Source organism: Metschnikowia bicuspidata, assembly GCF_001664035.1.
Source record: "Metschnikowia bicuspidata var. bicuspidata NRRL YB-4993 chromosome Unknown METBIscaffold_2, whole genome shotgun sequence".
Taxonomy (NCBI): domain Eukaryota; kingdom Fungi; phylum Ascomycota; class Pichiomycetes; order Serinales; family Metschnikowiaceae; genus Metschnikowia; species Metschnikowia bicuspidata.
The window spans coordinates 1,521,722-1,525,165 of record NW_017387732.1 but is presented as its reverse complement, the minus strand read 5'-3'; positions in this window follow the sequence as shown (position 1 = coordinate 1,525,165).

The following is a 3,444-nucleotide window of genomic DNA, read 5'->3' as shown; positions in this document are numbered from 1 at the left end:
CGTTTTTTTTCTTTAAACATTAGCTTTCAAATCAGCAATTTTAGGTATAATGTCTTTAATCAATTTCTCGACCCCTCCACGGCAACCGTCCACAATGTTGTGAGCCTTGAGCAAATCGTTTAAAGGGGCCACAAGAATGGATTCGTAGTCAACATTCTTTCTCGCATCCCACCACTCAATGTTTTCAACAAAACTGTTGTATCCGCTTTGCTCATGAAGCGCTACTTTGTCAACAGTCTTCTTCAAATGGATCGTGCAGAGATCATTGTATGTGTCTGAGATTTCCAAGCTGCTAATCATCGCAATTTGAATTTTACTCACCATGGTTGAAACAAAAGCAGGGAAAGCCTGTTTCATCAGATAAATCGCATCTTGAATTTCGTCCAAGAGCATGAAAGCTTCAGGAATGAGAGCTAAAGCTTGACTCAAATCCTTCTCTGTTTTATCTAAAATCTCTTCCGAGGCATCGCACTCTTTGATGGTGCGGATGACATTTCCAGTCATAATGCCAGCTGTGCAAACGAGATGAAAAGCTGAGTCAATATTTGTTTTGATCCCAGTCAACCAGCCAGCATATTCATTGAACTGTGTTCTAGGAACGTCAGAAAAATGTTCCCTGGTAAACCTGAAGCATTCAGAAAATTGAAAAATCAACTTTTTGATTTTTTTCAAGTCGTACTGGCCTTTGAAGCTGCTCATAGCTGCCCTACAAATGTCCAACTTCTTCCACAAGTCACTCTCCAAACTCTTGTTTTTTTCTTCGCTGAAAATCTTTTCAAGCTGCCCAGCATCAAATTCATTCTTCTTGGCCGGGGCTGAATTGATTTCATCTTGGGAAACCAAGAGATGGATGTCGCTCATGGCGGGCATATCACGCGTGGCCTCGCAAATAATTGCAACGTCACCTTCAAAAAGATCCACCCCTCCAGGTCTCATTTCATCACCTGGAAAAAGAGTCTGCCATAGAGACATACTCTGGAAATTAATCAGAGGACTCAAAGGTAATCTTTTTTCGGATTCCACTCCACTGCCCTCAGCTCGTTTCGAAGAAGAGGAAACATCACTAGGCAGACCTGGGTCCGAGGGAACAATGTTGATAATGGCATTCAATTTTTTCGGGGCCCTTTCTTTTAAAGTTGGTCTCAAAGTACCTGACTCTGAAGTAATCAAAAGTTTTTCTGAATCAGAAGGAAAATCATTCCATTGACGTTTTTTGGGCAAGGCCAAAGATCTCAATGTTCCGAAATTTGGCTCAGAACCACTTTTGGGTGATTGCGTTGTAGCCTTTTCACTTTCACAAGCATAAGATTTTACCATTTCTGAATCCTGAACTTGTGGCGACGACGCGCAGCTCAATTTTGAGATTTTCGGAGCAGGCTTCGTTGTATTCAATGTTTCAGGCACGGCATGGTCCAAAACAAGAGTCAGAACATTCTTGAAAGATTTTTCGTCCGTTTTGAAATCAAAAGTCTCACTTCTAGGAACATCAACATAGCCGTTGGACTCTTTTGCCAACTTCTTGGAAGAAACATCCCCGAGGCTTCTTCTTTCTTCGGCATTGGAAAAGCTTTCTTTATGCTTGTTGTTCGACTCAATGGCTTTAAACCCAAGATCAGAAACGTTCTCCAATTGAGAAGCACCCACGAAAGCTGATTGTGGTTTGTTGAGCTCATTGGTGGCCTGAACCTTCTCAATGTTCTTCGAAATTTCGAGGGAACTAAAGTTTTCAGGCAAGTCGGTGTCCTTTCCTGAAATACCATTTCCAGAAAAGCAAGACTCACCAGTCTCTCTGTCAAAGTCATTCCCGGCAATGGTATTATTGTTAGGAGCTTCAAGCTCGCCTGCTTTGATATTTTCAACATACCGTTGAACTATACCATTAGCAACCTGCGGGCCAGACTTGCGAACAAGATGGATTGGTTTAGTATAGATTGCCTCAATAACCTCACTTTTATCCACATTTTCGAAAATCAAGCTTCTGAGGACAGGATCGCTCGAGCTCAGAACACCAGCGATGATACTTGAATAGCAATTATCAGCTTGCCTGTTTTCCTTGGCCACCGACTCATGTTCTTTTGAGTTAAGATGGCTTGTTCCCGTAGGCGTGGTGTCAGTATTGGGGATCTGAGACTTGACCGACGGACTGATCACATCTCCATCCTTTTGTTCCGCCTTGTCAGAAACCACATCAGCTTTCAGAGAAAACATCTTTGAAAAAAGAGTTAACGTCTTTGATGGCCCTTTGATAGCGCCAAGTTCCTCGTCTCCCTTGGATTTTGGCAAGCTGTCGGCAGCTTTTGGGATCAATGGCTCCTCTGGTGTCTTGCCATCCAAAGTTTTCATAGGGGAAAATGATCTTTCTGTCCCCAAGCTTTTGGTGTCCAAATTCTCGTCTAGAAAAGGAGAAATTAAGGACATCCCTGAATTGAGGGGTGAAAGAATCACACTAGAGTCGTTTCCTTCAAGAAGACTTCCCCTGCTTCTGAGCCTGAATTCCTTTGGCAGAAATTCATGAGCAGAAAGCTTCCCACTTTTTAATGAAACAGCTCCATCAGAAGAGGCCCATTCATTGGAGAAGATTATACCTGAAGCACAGAAACCAGGGTCTCCATTTGACTCGACATCTGCAAAAGTCTTTATGCTTGCCCCTTCATCAATTCCCAAATTTGCTCCTTGAATAATGGGGATTGCCGTTTGTTCAGAATTGCAAGGGGAGCCCTGAGTGACCTCGTGTTTACCCTGAATTCCAGTTTGAGGTTGAGTGCCTTCTGCCTTTTCCAAGCTCTCTTCCTTTGATTCCACCAAGTCAATACTCCCCGACTCGGTAGCCCGATTTTTGCTGGCCTTCAAGAAATTCTCGACATGGTAGTAGATTACCGGATTGAAATCATAGGGCCACTCCAGATCATAATTTGATCTTCCGTCATCAGAAAAGAACTCGCTCCAATCTCGGGGCTTTGGCAAGTATCTGTCAGGAAAAAAAGAGCGCCAGCCATTTCCATCCTTGATAGCAGCCCGGAACTTCTGGGGCCATTTTGGAGTCTTTCTAAGAACCGTCTTGATGCCAATTGTCATCTTGAAGCGACTCCGGCTGAGTTTCTCACGAATGCCAAAATTTGCCTCGCTTTGAATAGAAGTAGGGGCAAGTCCATTGTGGTATTCGTAGTCCTCACATTGTTCATCAAAAAACTCATATTGTCCATCATAAAACTCAACCTGACCCGCGGCGAGCTCCTCTGGCAGCATGGAAACCACATCGATAAGCGGCGCCACAGTGTTGTCCAACCATTGATCGAACAAAGGCAAATTGGGATCAGAGGGAACAAAGACTCTTTTCCCCAAATCCTTCTTGCTCAAAGTTCTCTTGTCCTTTCCAAAGTTTATCCCTTGGGGTTCTTTTACCCCCACTAATTTTTTAATTTTTGGCCACGCGGCGAGCTTTCC